The sequence below is a fragment of the Cherax quadricarinatus genome, unplaced genomic scaffold (genome assembly GCF_038502225.1).
Source record: "Cherax quadricarinatus isolate ZL_2023a unplaced genomic scaffold, ASM3850222v1 Contig1043, whole genome shotgun sequence".
In the NCBI taxonomy this organism is placed as follows: Eukaryota; Metazoa; Arthropoda; class Malacostraca; order Decapoda; family Parastacidae; genus Cherax; species Cherax quadricarinatus.
In genome coordinates this window covers 79,727-97,689 of record NW_027196069.1, presented here as the reverse complement: position 1 = coordinate 97,689, position 17,963 = coordinate 79,727, and the positions used below count along the sequence as shown (strand labels likewise).

General features: G+C 41.1%; 1 protein-coding gene across 1 annotated transcript in view; it reads left to right on the top strand.

Moving 5' to 3' along the window:
- The first annotated feature begins 5,923 nt into the window (after positions 1 to 5,923).
- LOC138851573 (zinc finger protein 300-like) overlaps positions 5,924 to 17,963 on the top strand; it is a 64,146-nt gene continuing 52,106 nt past the window's right edge. The window contains exon 1 of the mRNA XM_070080816.1: positions 5,924 to 6,042. The gene's annotated coding sequence lies outside the window, so the exon portion shown is untranslated. The remainder of the gene's footprint in view (positions 6,043 to 17,963) is intronic.

Below are 17,963 nucleotides of genomic sequence, written 5' to 3'. Positions count from 1 at the left end.
GGGGTTGTAGCCAGCAACATTAGCACCATAGTTGGGGTTGTAGCCAGCAACATTAGCACCATAGTTGGGGTTGTAGCCAGCAACATTAGCACCATAGTTGGGGTTGTAGCCATCAACATTAGTACCATAGTTGGGGTTGTAGCCAGCAACATTAGTAGCATAGTTGGGGTTGTAGCCAGCAACATTAGCACCATAGTTGGGGTTGTAGCCAGCAACATTAGCACCATAGTTGGGGTTGTAGCCAGCAACATTAGTACCATAGTTGGGGTTGTAGCCATCAACATTAGCACCATAGTTGGGGTTGTAGCCATCAACACTAGCACCATAGTTGGGGTTGTAGCCAGCAACATTAGCACCATAGTTGGGGCTGCAGCTAGCAACATCAGCACCATAGTTAGAGATAAGATAAGATTTCGTTCGGATTTTTAACCCCGGAGGGTTAGCCACCCAGGATAACCCAAGAAAGTCAGTGCGTCATCGAGGACTGTCTAACTTATTTCCATTGGGGTCCTTAATCTTGTCCCCCAGGATGCGACCCACACCAGTCGACTAACACCCAGGTACCTATTTGCTGCTAGGTGAACAGGACAACAGGTGTAAGGAAACGTGTCGAAATGTTTCCACCCGCCGGGAATCAAACCCGGGCCCTCCGTGTGTGAAGCGGGAGCTTTAGCCACCAGGCCACCGGGCCATAGTTGGGGTTGTAGCCAGCAACATTAGTACCATAGTTGGGGTTGTAGCCAGCAACATTAGTACCATAGTTGGGGTTGTAGCCAGCAACATTAGCACCATAGTTGGGGTTGTAGCCAGCAACATTAGCACCATAGTTGGGGTTGTAGCCAGCAACATTAGCACCATAGTTGGGGTTGTAGCCAGCAACATTAGCACCATAGTTGGGGTTGTAGCCAGCAACATTAGTACCATAGTTGGGGTTGTAGCCAGCAACATTAGCACCATAGTTGGGGTTGTAGCCAGCAACATTAGCACCATAGTTGGGGTTGTAGCCATCAACATTAGCACCATAGTTGGGGGTTGTAGCCAGCAACATTAGCACCATAGTTGGGGTTGTAGCCAGCAACATTAGCACCATAGTTGGGGTTGTAGCCATCAACATTAGTACCATAGTTGGGGTTGTAGCCAGCAACATTAGCACCATAGTTGGGGTTGTAGCCATCAACATTAGCACCATAGTTGGGGTTGTAGCCAGCAACATTAGTACCATAGTTGGGGTTGTAGCCAGCAACATTAGCACCATAGTTGGGGTTGTAACCAGCAACATTAGCACCATAGTTGGGGTTGTAGCCAGCAACATTAGTACCATAGTTGGGGTTGTAGCCAGAAACATTAGTACCATAGTTGGGGTTGTAGCCAGCAACATTAGCACCATAGTTGGGGTTGTAGCCAGCAACATTAGCACCATAGTTGGGGTTGTAGCCAGCAACATTAGTACCATAGTTAGGGTTGTAGCCAGCAACATTAGCACCATAGTTGGGGTTGTAGCCAGCAACATTAGTACCATAGTTGGGGTTGTAGCCAGCAACATTAGTACCATAGTTGGGGTTGTAGCCAGCAACATTAGTACCATAGTTGAGGTTGTAGCCAGCAACATTAGCACCATAGTTGGGGTTGTAGCCAGCAACATTAGCACCATAGTTGGGGTTGTAGCCAGCAACATTAGCACCATAGTTGGGGTTGTAGCCATCAACATTAGTACCATAGTTGGGGTTGTAGCCAGCAACATTAGCACCATAGTTGGGGTTGTAGCCAGCAACATTAGCACCATAGTTGGGGTTGTAGCCAGCAACATTAGTACCATAGTTTTTATTTATTTATTTATTTATTTATTTAATTTGCGCACACATACAGAGGTACAAAAAAAAATACAGATAAGAGCAGCATGCCAAAGCCACTTATACTATGCATAGCATTACGGGCTGGCTTAAAATTAACTTAAGATTAACTAAGCACTGATGAAATCAGTGATAAAACATTAATGTAAACAGATTACTATAAAGCACAAGTGAGTATTACAAAGACAGGTCATATGGTTGCATGCATTGTTGTTCATTCAGTGAATGGAGTTAGGTAGTGTATTTAAAAAATAATAAAGTTAGATTGGGTTTTAGGTTTAACATTTATGTGATATAATTGTGAGAAACATTTAAGATATACAATTTATAAGGTTCAGTTATTCAGTATTTATTTGGTTTTGGGTGAGTAAGTGATCTTTGAGAAGAGACTTGAATTTATAAACAGGTAGTGTTTCTTTTATATTTACAGGTAATGAATTCCAGATTTTAGGGCCTTTTATGTGCATTGAGTTTTTGCATAGCGTGAGATGGACACGAGGAACATCAAAGAGTGATCTGTGCCTTGTGTTATGGTCATGTGTTCTGTTGAGGTTGGCAAGGAGATGTTTGAGGGGAGGGTTAATATCAGAGTTAAGTGTTCTATGTATGTAATAGGTGCAGTAATAAGTATGGATGTTTTGTATGGTGAGTAGGTTTAGTGTATTGAATATTGGTGGAGTGTGCTGCCTGTAGTGAGAATTTGTTATCATTCTAACTGCAGCCTTTTGTTGGGTAATTAGTGGTCTGAGATGGTTAATTGTTGTTGAGCCCCATGCACAAATTCCATAGGTGAGATAGGGGTAAATAAGAGAGTGATATAGGGCCAGGAGGGCTGACTGTGGAACATAGTACCGTATCTTCGATAGTATGCCTACAGTCTTGGAAATTTTCTTAGAAATTTGTTGTATATGTGTATGAAATTTGAGTCTATTATCAAGGTGGATTCCTAAGAATTTTCCCTCTGTTAGCTTTGTGATAGGTGATCCGTTTATCATTATGTTAAGAGGGACATCTGTAGCTCTGTTACCAAACTGAATGAAGTAGGTTTTGTCAATGTTTAGTGTAAGTTTGTTAGTCCTCATCCAGGTAGATATTTTCTGTAATTCGGTATTTACAGTATTGGCTAGTGTGACTGGGCTCGGGTGAGAGAAGACGTATGTAGTGTCATCTGCAAATAGTGTGGGTTTGAGTAATTGCGAAGCATTTGGAAGGTCATTTATGTATAGGAGAAAGAGAAGAGGGCCAAGGACACTTCCCTGTGGGACACCAACTGTAATTGGTTGCGCAGAAGAGTTTGCCCCATTTGCGTACACATATTGGCTTCTGTTGCTGAGGTATGACTTGAGGTAGTTGAGGGAGTGCCCTCTTATACCATAGTGTGACAATTTTACGTGGAGCAAGTCATGGTCAACTGTATCAAAAGCTTTACGTAAGTCAATGAAGATCCCCAGTGGGACTTCTTTTTTCTCTATTGCAGTGTATATATGTTCTAGCATGTGTATAATAGCATCATTAGTATTTTTATTAGGCCTGAATCCAAATTGGCAGGGGTTGAGTATGTTTTGGGAGATAAGGTAGGAGTAGATTCGTTTATGAATTAATTTTTCGAAGATTTTTGAGAGAGGGTGTAAGTTGGATATTGGCCTATAGTTATTCAACTCTGTTTGGTCTCCTCCTTTGTGGATCGGGGTGACCCTTGCTATTTTGAGTACTGTAGGGAAGGTGGAGGATTCAATGGATTTGTTAAAGAGTGTTGCAATGATTGGTGATAGCACTTGTGACACTTTTTTGTATATAAAGGGTGGTAAGGTACTTAAATCTCCTGCCTTGTTTTTTAGTGCATTGATAATAAGGGAGACTTCGTATGGGTTAGTCGGAGCTAGGAACAGTGTGTTCGGGTAGTTGCCGGTGAGGTAGTCATTTGGTGGGGTATCTGAGCTTGGGATTTTATTGGCAAGGTTTTGTCCTATAGTGGAGAAGAAATCATTGAGTCTGTTTGCTGTTTCTGTTGGTGGGAGTTGGGGTTCATCTGATTTTGCTAATTTTATTTCGCTATTTCGTGATATCTTTTTTGTTCCCAGAATTTCTGATAGGGTTTTCCAGGTCTTTTTTATATCACCTCGTAAGTTGGATAATCTGTTCTCATAATACAATTTTTTTGCCCTTCTTATCAGGCTGGTTAGGATTGACGAGTAACGTTTTGTTTGGTCTCTGGTTATGTGACCCATTCTGTACTGTTTTTCATATTGGTGTTTTGTATTTATGGATTTGAGAATGCTGGGTGTTAGCCAGGGACTGTTCAGTCTCTTTGCTGTCATCTGTTTAGTTTTTTTAGGGCAGTGCTTGTTATAGAGGTATTGGGTCTTTTTTAGAAAATTATTAATACATTCGTCAATATCTGTATAGATTTCTAGCTCAGTGTGCCAGTCAATGTTTGCTACTGCTGTTGTGAAGTTATTAATGGCTGCCTCATTGTGAAGTCTGAAGGTGACTTTAGTAGTGTCTTGGGGTAGTTTACCAAGAGTTGTTATGAGGAAAGTAGGGTAGTGGTCTGTGGTATTATCTGTAATTATGCCTGATTTTAAAGGGGATATGGTGTTGGTCCAGATGTGGTCAAGTAGGGAAACACTAGTCTCTGTAACTCTTGTAGGTTTTGTTACTGTTGGTAGCAACATACAGTTACTCATTGTGTTTGTGAATTCAGTAACGTGTGGGTCCTGGTCTTGCAGGAGATTTATATTGAAGTCACCTGAGAGTAGTAAGTGATCTTTGTTCATGCGTGCATCAGTTATCATACTTCCTAGATTTTGACTAAATTGGCTAATGTTTGACTGTGGAACTCTGTAGATGTTTATCAATGTGAGAGGTTTTTGTAGGTATTTGGATTTGAATTTAGCTATTATATATTCCCCATGTTCATCCCTTGTGCAAGTATTAGTGATACATTCTAGTTGGTCTGAGTAGTATATGGCTGTGCCACCCCCTTGTTGGTCTGGCCTACAGTTGTGTATGGCTGTGTAACCAGGAATGGCATAGACATCTGTACTATCAGGCTTTAGCCAGGTCACATTAGCACCATAGTTGGGATTGTAGCCAGCAACAGCTTTGAGAGCATTTAGCCTAGCTTTGCATTTCTTGTTTAGTTGTGGTCTAGTGGATTTGATAAAGGGTACATCTACACCAAGATATCTGTAAGTTTTAACGTAGCTAATGATTTCACCCTGCAAATAGATGGGTGGGGGATGTCGTTTGCTTGTTAATATCTTTGTTTTAGAGGAAGATATTATGAGGCCTACACCAAGATATCTGTAAGTTTTAGTGATTTCACCCTGCAAATAGATGATTAAGAATGGTATTCATCTTCTTATGCCCTGTTGTATGGATCATGATATCATCAGCATAGCTTATAGCTATATGTTTAGGTGAGGCAGGTAGAGCATTTAGGAGAGCATTAATCAGAATATTAAATAGCATGGGACTAAGAACTCCTCCCTGCGGTGTACCTAAAGACATTTCTTTAGAATCACTTTTGAAGCCTTGGTAAAGGACAGAGGATACTCTATTTGACAGGTATCCTATTATCCAGCAGAGTAAGCTACCACCAATATTCATTTTGGCTAGTTCATGTAGTATAACGGTTCTGTTCGCAATATCAAATGCAGATTTTAGATCAAGAAAAGTGGTAAAACTAGTAGAGGTGTGTGCAGTGAGAAAGGTGGAAATACAGTTCTGCACACTTACCTTTCATGAACCCATAGAGGTAGGGGGAAAGTTGGTGTCTGATTCTGTAGTACAGTCTGTTAAGCATCATTCTTTCAAAAGTTTTACAAAGACAACTAGTTAAGGAGATCGGTCTAAATGTATCAGGCTGTTGGGGCTTAGGGATAGGCACAATGAGACTATTGGTCCAGGAAGTTTAATGTTTCAGTGTCTCTTTCCAGAAGAAACTTTATTATCCTTCATGGGTTATCCTGAGTGGCTAACCCTCCGGGGTTAAAAATCCGAACGAAATGTGATCTTATCCAGCTGTCAGAGGTTAATAAAGCGTCGCTTGCGGTGGCCCTTAACAACAACAACAACAATAACATACTAGTTATTATTAAAAGTTTGTTGTTGTTATTATATCAAGTTCTGGAGTAACTAGCACTTATATCAAGTTCTGGAGTAACTAGCACTTATATCAAGTTCTGGAGTAAGTAGCACTTATATCAAGTTCTGGAGTAAGTAGCACTTATATCAAGTTCTGGAGTAACTAGCACTTATATCAAGTTCTGCAGTAAGTAGCACTTATATCAAGTTCTGCAGTAAGTAGCACTTATATCAAGTTCTGCAGTAAGTAGCACTTATATCAAGTTCTGCAGTAAGTAGCACTTATATCAAGTTCTGGAGTAACTAGCACTTATATCAAGTTCTGCAGTAAGTAGCACTTATATCAAGTTCTGGAGTAACTAGCACTTATATCAAGTTCTGCAGTAAGTAGCACTTATATCAAGTTCTGCAGTAAGTAGCACTTATATCAAGTTCTGGAGTAACTAGCACTTATATCAAGTTCTGGAGTAACTAGCACTTATATCAAGTTCTGCAGTAAGTAGCACTTATATCAAGTTCTGCAGTAAGTAGCACTTATATCAAGTTCTGCAGTAAGTAGCACTTATATCAAGTTCTGGAGTAACTAGCACTTATATCAAGTTCTGGAGTAAGTAGCACTTATATCAAGTTCTGGAGTAACTAGCACTTATATCAAGTTCTGCAGTAAGTAGCACTTATATCAAGTTCTGCAGTAAGTAGCACTTATATCAAGTTCTGGAGTAACTAGCACTTATATCAAGTTCTGGAGTAAGTAGCACTTATATCAAGTTCTGGAGTAACTAGCACTTATATCAAGTTCTGCAGTAAGTAGCACTTATATCAAGTTCTGGCGTAACTAGCACTTATATCAAGTTCTGCAGTAAGTAGCACTTATATCAAGTTCTGGAGTAAGTAGCACTTATATCAAGTTCTGGAGTAAGTAGCACTTATATCAAGTTCTGCAGTAACTAGCACTTATATCAAGTTCTGAAGTAAGTAGCACTTATATCAAGTTCTGGAGTAAGTAGCACTTATATCAAGTTCTGCAGTAAGTAGCACTTATATCAAGTTCTGCAGTAAGTAGCACTTATATCAAGTTCTGCAGTAACTAGCACTTATATCAAGTTCTGCAGTAACTAGCACTTATATCAAGTTCTGCAGTAACTAGCACTTATATCAAGTTCTGGAGTAAGTAGCACTTATATCAAGTTCTGCAGTAACTAGCACTTATATCAAGTTCTGCAGTAAGTAGCACTTATATCAAGTTCTTAAGTAAGTAGCACTTATATCAAGTTCTGGAGTAAGTAGCACTTATATCAAGTTCTGCAGTAACTAGCACTTATATCAAGTTCTGCAGTAAGTAGCACTTATATCAAGTTCTGCAGTAAGTAGCACTTATATCAAGTTCTGGAGTAAGTAGCACTTATATCAAGTTCTGCAGTAACTAGCACTTATATCAAGTTCTGCAGTAACTAGCACTTATATCAAGTTCTGCAGTAAGTAGCACTTATATCAAGTTCTGTAGTAACTAGCATTTATATCAAGTTCTGGAGTAAGTAGCACTTATATCAAGTTCTGCAGTAAGTAGCACTTATATCAAGTTCTGGAGTAAGTAGCACTTATATCAAGTTATGCAGTAACTAGCACTTATATCAAGTTCTGCAGTAAGTAGCACTTATATCAAGTTCTGCAGTAACTAGCACTTATATCAAGTTCTGGAGTAACTAGCACTTATATCAAGTTCTGCAGTAAGTAGCACTTATATCAAGTTCTGGAGTAACTAGCACTTATATCAAGTTCTGCAGTAAGTAGCACTTATATCAAGTTCTGGAGTAACTAGCACTTATATCAAGTTCTGGAGTAAGTAGCACTTATATCAAGTTCTGCAGTAAGTAGCACTTATATCAAGTTCTGGAGTAAGTAGCACTTATATCAAGTTATGCAGTAACTAGCACTTATATCAAGTTCTGCAGTAAGTAGCACTTATATCAAGTTCTGCAGTAACTAGCACTTATATCAAGTTCTGGAGTAACTAGCACTTATATCAAGTTCTGCAGTAAGTAGCACTTATATCAAGTTCTGGAGTAACTAGCACTTATATCAAGTTCTGCAGTAAGTAGCACTTATATCAAGTTCTGGAGTAACTAGCACTTATATCAAGTTCTGGAGTAACTAGCACTTATATCAAGTTCTGGAGTAACTAGCACTTATATCAAGTTCTGGAGTAACTAGCACTTATATCAAGTTCTGGAGTAACTAGCACTTATATCAAGTTCTGGAGTAACTAGCACTTATATCAAGTTCTGGAGTAAGTAGCACTTATATCAAGTTCTGGAGTAACTAGCACTTGTATCAAGTTCTGGAGTAAGTAGCACTTATATCAAGTTCTGCAGTAACTAGCACTTATATCAAGTTCTGGAGTAAGTAGCACTTATATCAAGTTCTGCAGTAAGTATCACTTATATCAAGTTCTGGAGTAAGTAGCACTTATATCAAGTTCTGCAGTAACTAGCACTTATATCAAGTTCTGGAGTAAGTAGCACTTATATCAAGTTCTGGAGTAAGTAGCACTTATATCAAGTTCTGCAGTAAGTAGCACTTATATCAAGTTCTGCAGTAAGTAGCACTTATATCAAGTTCTGGAGTAAGTAGCACTTATATCAAGTTCTGCAGTAACTAGCACTTATATCAAGTTCTGGAGTAAGTAGCACTTATATCAAGTTCTGGAGTAAGTAGCACTTATATCAAGTTCTGCAGTAAGTAGCACTTATATCAAGTTCTGCAGTAAGTAGCACTTATATCAAGTTCTGGAGTAAGTAGCACTTATATCAAGTTCTGGAGTAAGTAGCACTTATATCAAGTTCTGCAGTAAGTAGCACTTATATCAAGTTCTGGAGTAAGTAGCACTTATATCAAGTTCTGGAGTAAGTAGCACTTATATCAAGTTCTGGAGTAAGTAGCACTTATATCAAGTTCTGCAGTAAGTAGCACTTATATCAAGTTCTGGAGTAACTAGCACTTATATCAAGTTCTGGAGTAACTAGCACTTATATCAAGTTCTGCAGTAAGTAGCACTTATATCAAGTTCTGCAGTAAGTAGCACTTATATCAAGTTCTGCAGTAAGTAGCACTTATATCAAGTTCTGGAGTAACTAGCACTTATATCAAGTTCTGCAGTAAGTAGCACTTATATCAAGTTCTGCAGTAAGTAGCACTTATATCAAGTTCTGGAGTAAGTAGCACTTATATCAAGTTCTGGAGTAAGTAGCACTTATATCAAGTTCTGCAGTAAGTAGCACTTATATCAAGTTCTGGAGTAACTAGCACTTATATCAAGTTCTGGAGTAACTAGCACTTATATCAAGTTCTGCAGTAAGTAGCACTTATATCAAGTTCTGCAGTAAGTAGCACTTATATCAAGTTCTGCAGTAAGTAGCACTTATATCAAGTTCTGGAGTAACTAGCACTTATATCAAGTTCTGCAGTAAGTAGCACTTATATCAAGTTCTGCAGTAACTAGCACTTATATCAAGTTCTGCAGTAAGTAGCACTTATATCAAGTTCTGGAGTAACTAGCACTTATATCAAGTTCTGCAGTAAGTAGCACTTATATCAAGTTCTGCAGTAAGTAGCACTTATATCAAGTTCTGGAGTAAGTAGCACTTATATCAAGTTCTGGAGTAAGTAGCACTTATATCAAGTTCTGCAGTAAGTAGCACTTATATCAAGTTCTGGAGTAACTAGCACTTATATCAAGTTCTGGAGTAACTAGCACTTATATCAAGTTCTGCAGTAAGTAGCACTTAACTAACCAGTATTATAATGGTACTTAGTGGAGTGGAGTGACTTTGCGGTGGAGACAGAAAAAAAAAAAAAAAAAAAAAAAAAAAAAAAAATAGAAAAGCCAGATACAGCGATTGATAAACAAGGAGGTGACCGTTCGTCATTGTAGGAGCTGCCAGATATCACCGGCTCTTCAACACGCAAGTTATACTTTTGTATCAGTCAAATCACATATTACTCGGGTAGATAATTTCCAGTAGATCCTTCATGTGTTAGCTCAAATCACCGACCAGTATGTTTTAAATAAGTGACCCACTGATCAGAGCAGATCGACTGGTCCAAACCCTTGTCTGGTCCGAACCCTTGACTGGTCCGAACCCTTGACTGGTCCGAACCCTTGACTGGTCCGAACCCGGGACTGGTTTCAAACAGTTTCGTTGGACAATAAAGCAGACTGTAAACGGATGGGGTTGTAGGCGCCCTTATAAACACAAACATTAAAAATCAGGAACGTGACGGTAAGCTGTCCAATATACAAAAAGAGTTAGAAACAGAAATACAAATAGCTAGAGCTTCATTTAAGGTTATTAATATAATATTCAAGAGGTTGCTAGTAGAATTGCAGTAAATCAACCATTCAAATCATTATGAAGCTGTGTGTAGTCTGTGGTCAGTCAAACAAACGGGCCTCCACATGGATAAATTGTCATTTTTGTGGAAATTGGTGTCACGCCCCTTGTGCAGATATCCCAGAACTAGCTACAAGCAGTATTAAAACAGAGAAGTGTTTCTGGGTATGCCCAAATGAGGAAAATCTGTGGACTAAAATCACAAGGGTATTAAAAGAGGACAACATCAAAGCTGCTTTCATAGAAAACCTGGAAGCTTTCTACAACAGATGGGAACATAAAAAGTCTGGGCTGAATGGTACTGCCCTTGATACTGGCCATGTAGTCACAAACTGTAAGGCTGGAGGTGATGTCCTGGGAGACAGTAATAGTAAGGCTGGAGGTGCTGTCCTGGGAGACAGTAATGGTGAAGCTGGAGGTGCTGTCCTGGGAGACAGAAATGGTGAAGCTGGAGATACTGTCCTGGGAGACAGTAATGATGAAGCTGGAGATTTTGTCCAGGTAGTCGGGAATTATACGCAGGAAGGAATACATATAAATGACCACATAGGGGATAGGAGCCATAGTAGGGAAACAAGTGTAGTCAAAGATAAGATAAAACCAATATTGCAAACTAGAAATACCGCAGGAAATAGCAAACAAGAGGACTCCAATAGCAATAGTGAGGATAAATTACCAAAAACAACTGGTGGGAGCTCCATTGTTGGTGCTAGGGAGGATAGAAGTAAGACAGGGAAACATGCACCAACAGGGAATACAGTCACAGAAACCCAAGGCAAGCGGAAACCAAGCCTGTGCACATACTATGCACTTGGTATCTGCTGGCATGGGAAATCTGGAAAAACAGATGGGACGTGCAACTATGACCACCCTAGAAAATGCCATGCCCATATGACAACAGGAAAATGCAAACTCCCTTCCTGTAAGCTTTTTCACCCTGAAATGTGTACCTCTTCAGTACAGGAAAGACTGTGCTATAACTTAAATTGCCAGGCATACCATCTAAAGGGGACAAAAAGATACAAAACATCCAGGCCATGGGAAAACCTGGGTAGCCACAGCCACTCAAGAGGGAGAGGTTTTTTAGTGCCAGGAAGGAAAAAAAACTGGCAGGAAATGGCAGAAATCGTACACCAAATCCAGTCATTCCTGGAGTGGAACCACAGTCGATGGCCTCCACTCCAAACCAACAGATACAGATACTAATGCCGGAAAAAAAATCCCCCCCCAGTACCAACAATACCACCAGTCCGATAACATTCTTCTTTGCAAATATACAGGGTCTAAAGCCAGCAACAAACAACAAAATACCTTTCATCCGTGGACTGCTTGCAGAGGCAAAGGCAATGTTCGCGGCTTTCACTGAGACCCACATAAAGGATCACTTGGACAATGAAATATGGATCCCAGGTTACAACCTATACAGATGTGACAGAGTGAACAGGCAAAAGGGGGGGGTTGGCCTGTACATTGCAGAGTCACTTGTTTGCACAGAACTGCTTAATGCCTCAAATGACGTAGTGGAAGTTTTAGCAGTAAAGGTCGAGAACCAAAACCTAGTCATTGTGGTAGTCTACAAGCCTCCGGATGCAACATCCCAGCAATTCCAGGAACAGCTGTTAAAAATTGACCACTGTCTGGAAAATCTTCCAGCTCCTGCACCCAACATCTTGCTCCTGGGGGATTTCAACTTAAGGCACCTAAAATGGAGGAATATAGCAAATAATATTGTTGCAGTAATAACACCAGGAGGCAGCTCTGATGAAAACTCACACTCACACGAGCTTTTAAATCTCTGCACAAAATTCAATTTAAACCAGCAAATAATAGAGCCTACTAGACTGGAGAATACACTAGACCTCATATTCACTAACAATGATGATCTGATAAGAAATGTCACCATATCAAAAACAATATACTCAGATCACAACATAATTGAGGTTCAGACATGTATGCGAGGAGCCCCAGACCGACAAAATGAGACTAGTCACGAGGGAGCATTCACCAAATTCAACTTCAATAACAAAAACATAAAGTGGGACCAAGTAAACCAAGTCCTAACCGATATAAGCTGGGAAGATATACTAAGCAACACAGACCCAAACTTATGCCTAGAACAGATTAACTCGGTGGCACTCGATGTATGCACAAGGCTTATTCCTCTAAGAAAAAGGAGGAGTAGATGTAAAATAGAAAGAGACAGGCGCTCCCTTTACAGGCGACGGAAAAGAATAACAGAGCGGCTAAAAGAGGTCAATATATCTGAAATGCGCAGGGAGACACTGGTCAGAGAAATAGCAAGCATCGAACTTAAGCTAAAAGAATCCTTTAGGAGTCAGGAATCGCGGGAAGAACTAAAAGCTATAAATGAAATCGAAAGAAACCCAAAGTATTTCTTCTCCTATGCCAAATCAAAATCGAGAACAACGCCCAGTATTGGGCCCCTACTTAAACAAGATGGGTCCTACACAGATGACAGCAAGGAAATGAGTGAGCTACTCAAGTCCCAATATGACTCAGTTTTTAGCAAGCCGCTAACCAGACTGAGAGTCGAAGATCAAAATGAATTTTTTATGAGAGAGCCACAAAATTTGATTAACACAAGCCTATCCGATGTTATCCTGACGCCAAATGACTTCGAACAGGCGATAAATGACATGCCCATGCACTCTGCCCCAGGGCCAGACTCATGGAACTCTGTGTTCATCAAGAACTGCAAGAAGCCCCTATCACGAGCCTTTTCCATCCTATGGAGAGGGAGCATGGACACGGGGGTCGTCCCTCAGTTACTAAAAACAACAGACATAGCCCCACTCCACAAAGGGGGCAGTAAAGCAACAGCAAAGAACTACAGACCAATAGCACTAACATCCCATATCATAAAAATCTTTGAAAGGGTCCTAAGAAGCAAGATCACCACCCATCTAGAAACCCATCAGTTACACAACCCAGGGCAACATGGGTTTAGAACAGGTCGCTCCTGTCTGTCTCAGCTACTGGATCACTACGACAAGGTCCTAAATGCACTAGAAGACAAAAAGAATGCAGATGTAATATATACAGACTTTGCAAAAGCCTTCGACAAGTGTGACCATGGCGTAATAGCGCACAAAATGCGCGCTAAAGGAATAACAGGAAAAGTCGGTCGATGGATCTATAATTTCCTCACTAACAGAACACAGAGAGTAGTCGTCAACAGAGTAAAGTCCGAGGCAGCTACGGTGAAAAGCTCTGTTCCACAAGGCACAGTACTAGCTCCCATCTTGTTCCTCATCCTCATATCCGACATAGACAAGGATGTCAGCCACAGCACCGTGTCTTCCTTTGCAGATGACACCCGAATCTGCATGACAGTGTCTTCCATTGCAGACACTGCAAGGCTCCAGGCGGACATCAACCAAATCTTTCAGTGGGCTGCAGAAAACAATATGAAGTTCAACGATGAGAAATTTCAATTACTCAGATATGGTAAACATGAGGAAATTAAATCTTCATCAGAGTACAAAACAAATTCTGGCCACGAAATAGAGCGAAACACCAACGTCAAAGACCTGGGAGTGATTATGTCGGAGGATCTCACCTTCAAGGACCATAACATTGTATCAATCGCATCTGCTAGAAAAATGACAGGATGGATAATGAGAACCTTCAAAACTAGGGAGGCCAAGCCCATGATGACACTCTTCAGGTCACTTGTTCTATCTAGGCTGGAATATTGCTGCACTCTAACAGCACCTTTCAAGGCAGGTGAAATTGCCGACCTAGAAAATGTACAGAGAACTTTCACGGCGCGCATAACGGAGATAAAACACCTCAATTACTGGGAGCGCTTGAGGTTTCTAAACCTGTATTCCCTGGAACGCAGGAGGGAGAGATACATGATTATATACACCTGGAAAATCCTAGAGGGACTAGTACCGAACTTGCACACGAAAATCACTCACTACGAAAGCAAAAGACTTGGCAGACGATGCACCATCCCCCCAATGAAAAGCAGGGGTGTCACTAGCACGTTAAGAGACCATACAATAAGTGTCAGGGGCCCGAGACTGTTCAACTGCCTCCCAGCACACATAAGGGGGATTACCAACAGACCCCTGGCAGTCTTCAAGCTGGCACTGGACAAGCACCTAAAGTCAGTTCCTGATCAGCCGGGCTGTGGCTCGTACGTTGGTTTGCGTGCAGCCAGCAGCAACAGCCTGGTTGATCAGGCGCTGATCCACCAGGAGGCCTGGTCACAGACCGGGCCGCGGGGGCGTTGACCCCCGAAACTCTCTCCAGGTAAACTCCAGGTAAAAGTTCTGCAGTAAGTAGCACTTATATCAAGTTCTGGAGTAACTAGCACTTATATCAAGTTCTGGAGTAACTAGCACTTAACACTTATTTCTCAGGTAAGTTAACACTCTCTCTTATTATTATTGTTGTTATAAATCACTGGAAATAATGACAATACTGATGAAAGTTATTATTACCAACACTAACTTTACTAAGTTCACTTATGTTCACTCAGGTTCACTTAGACTCAAGTTCACTTAGACTCAAGTTCACTTATGTTCACTCAGGTTCACTTAGACTCAAGTTCACTTAGACTCAAGTTCACTTAGACTCAAGTTCACTTAGACTCAAGTTCACTTAGACTCAAGTTCACTTAGACTCAAGTTCACTTAAGTTCACTTAGGTTCACTTAGACTCAAGTTCACTCAAGTTCACTTAGGTTCACTTAGACTCAAGTTCACTTAGACTCAAGTTCACTTATACTCAAGTTCACTTAGACTCAAGTTCACTTAAGTTCACTTACACTCAAGTTCACTTACACTCAAGTTCACTTAGACTCAAGTTCACTTACACTCAAGTTCACTTAGACTCAAGTTCACTTACACTCAAGTTCACTTACACTCAAGTTCACTTACACTCAAGTTCACTTAGACTCAAGTTCACTTACACTCAAGTTCACTTAGACTCAAGTTCACTTACACTCAAGTTCACTTACACTCAAGTTCACTTACACTCAAGTTCACTTACACTCAAGTTCACTTACACTCAAGTTCACTTACACTCAAGTTCACTTACACTCAAGTTCACTTAGACTCAAGTTCACTTACACTCAAGTTCACTTAAGTTCACTCAGGTTCACTTACCTGGAGAGAGTTCCGGAGGTCAACGCCCCCGCGGCCCGGTCTGTGACCAGGCCTCCTGGTGGATCAGAGCCTGATCAACCAGGCTGTTACTGCTGGCTGCACGCAAACCAACGTACGAGCCACAGCCCGGCTGATCAGGTACCAACTTTAGGTGCTTGTCCAGTGCCAGCTTGAAGACTGCCAGGGGTCTGTTGGTAATCCCCCTTATGTATGCTGGGAGGCAGTTGGACCGGGCCCCTGACACTTATTGTATGGTCTCTTAACGTGCTAGTGACACCCCTGCTTTTCATTGGGGGGATGGTGCATCGTCTGCAAAGTCTTTTGCTTTCGTAGTGAGTGATTTTCGTGTGCAAGTTCGGTACTAGTCCCTCTAGGATTTTCCAGGTGTATATAATCATGTATCTCTCCCTCCTGCGTTCCAGGGAATACAGGTTTAGAAACCTCAAGCGCTCCCAGTAATTGAGGTGTTTTATCTCCGTTATGCGCGCCGTGAAAGTTCTCTGTACATTTTCTAGGTCGGCAATTTCACCTGCCTTGAAAGGTGCTGTTAGTGTGCAGCAATATTCCAACCTAGATAGAACAAGTGACCTGAAGAGTGTCATCATGGGCTTGGCGTCCCTAGTTTTGAAGGTTCTCATTATCCATCCTGTCATTTTTCTAGCAGATGCGATTGATACAATGTTATGGTCCTTGAAGGTGAGATCCTCCGACATGATCACTCCCAGGTCTTTGACGTTGGTGTTTCGCTCTATTTTGTGGCCAGAATTTGTTTTGTACTCTGATGAAGATTTAATTTCCTCATGTTTACCATATCTGAGTAATTGAAATTTGTCATCGTTGAACTTCATATTGTTTTCTGCAGCCCACTGAAAGATTTGGTTGATGTCTGCCTGGAGCCTTGCAGTGTCTGCAATGGAAGACACTGTCATGCAGATTCGGGTGTCATCTACAAAGGAAGACACGGTGCTGTGGCTGACATCCTTGTCTATGTCAGATATGAGGATGAGAAACAAGATGAGAGCAAGTACTGTGCCTTGTGGAACAGAGCTTTTCACAGTGGCTGCCTCGGACTTTACTCTGTTGACTACTACTCTCTGTGTTCTGTTAGTGAAGAAATTATAGATCCATCGACCGACTTTTCCTGTTATTCCTTTAGCACGCATTTTGTGTGCTATTACGCCATGGTCACACTTATCGAAGGCTTTTGCAAAGTCTGCATATTCAGTAGACCCCCGCATAACGATTACCTCCAAATGCGACCAATTATGTAAGTGTATTTATGTAAGTGCGTTTGTACGTGTATGTTTGGGGGTCTGAAATGGACTAATCTACTTCACAATATTTCTTATGGGAACAAATTCGGTCAGTACTGGCACCTGAACATACTTCTGGTGTGAAAAAATATCGTTAACCGGGGGTCCATTGTATTACATCTGCATTCTTTTTGTCTTCTAGTGCATCTAGGACCTTGTCGTAATGATCCAGTAGTTGAGACAGACAGGAGCAACCTGTTCTAAACCCATGTTGCCCTGGGTTGTGTAACTGATGGGTTTCTAGATGGGTGGTGATCTTGCTTCTTAGGACCCTTTCAAAGATTTTTATGATATGGGATGTTAGTGCTATCGGTCTGTAGTTCTTTGCTATTGCTTTACTGCCCCCTTTGTGGAGTGGGGCTATGTCTGTTGTTTTTAGTAACTGTGGGACGACCCCCGTGTCCATGCTCCCTCTCCATAGGATGGTAAAAGCTCGTGATAGGGGCTTCTTGCAGTTCTTGATGAACACGGAGTTCCATGAGTCTGGCCCTGGGGCAGAGTGCATGGGCATGTCATTTATCGCCTGTTCGAAGTCATTTGGCGTCAGGATAACATCAGATAGGCTTGTGTTAACCAAATTCTGTGGCTCTCTCATAAAAAATTCATTTTGATCTTCGACTCTCAGTCTGGTTAGCGGCTTGCTAAAAACTGAGTCATATTGGGACTTGAGTAGCTCACTCATTTCCTTGCTGTCATCTGTGTAGGACCCATCTTGTTTAAGTAAGGGCCCAATACTGGACGTTGTTCTCGACTTTGATTTGGCATAGGAGAAGAAATACTTTGGGTTTCTTTCGATTTCATTTATGGCTTTTAGTTCTTCCCGCGATTCCTGACTCCTATAAGATTCCTTTAGCTTAAGTTCGATGCTTGCTATTTCTCTGACCAGTGTCTCCCTACGCATTTCAGATATATTGACCTCTTTTAGCCGCTCTGTTATTCTTTTCCGTCGCCTGTAAAGGGAGCGCCTGTCTCTTTCTATTTTACATCTACTCCTCCTTTTTCTTAGAGGAATAAGCCTTGTGCATACATCGAGTGCCACCGAGTTAATCTGTTCTAGGCATAAGTTGGGGTCTGTGTTGCTTAGTATATCTTCCCAGCTTATATCGGTTAGGACTTGGTTTACTTGGTCCCACTTTATGTTTTTGTTATTGAAGTTGAATTTGGTGAATGCTCCCTCGTGAC